Genomic DNA, 364 nt, shown 5'->3' with positions numbered 1-364 from the left:
TTAAAAAAGGGAAACGGACACGGTTATTAAGCGATTTGTCGCGAGGGGAACTGAGGTTGTCGACAACGTACAATATATTTTTTATCATTCGGATTTCTACGTAGTTATGTACAAAAACTTTTTTCTCCTTTTTTTTCTGAAGAGGTGTGATAAATACACACTCCACAAGCTGGCATCGCGGCGGGCATTTCCCCCATAACTCACGCATACTTGCATCCTGAGCTCTATGCGATGAAGATGAGTGAGTCGCCAACGTAATAAATCACATAACGCCTTTGACACCGCGAACGTCGAGGATCCAACTCGAGGGAGCGGCTCTTGGGATGGAGCAGAGATTTGGCGAGTGTGGCGGCGGGCTTGAGGG

General features: G+C 47.0%; 1 protein-coding gene across 1 annotated transcript in view; it reads right to left on the bottom strand.

Annotated features, from left to right (window-relative positions):
• The window catches only part of LOC119589230 (protein odd-skipped-like), a gene marked incomplete in the record, with an annotated part of 2,567 nt that overhangs the window by 458 nt on the left and 1,745 nt on the right, over positions 1 to 364 (bottom strand). Inside the window, 1 exon segment of the mRNA XM_037937833.1 lies at positions 1 to 364.

The sequence above is a fragment of the Penaeus monodon genome, chromosome 25 (genome assembly GCF_015228065.2).
Source record: "Penaeus monodon isolate SGIC_2016 chromosome 25, NSTDA_Pmon_1, whole genome shotgun sequence".
Lineage (NCBI taxonomy): Eukaryota > Metazoa > Arthropoda > Malacostraca > Decapoda > Penaeidae > Penaeus > Penaeus monodon.
The sequence above is the reverse complement of the archived record's forward strand: the minus strand, read 5'-3'. Positions and strand labels throughout refer to the sequence as shown.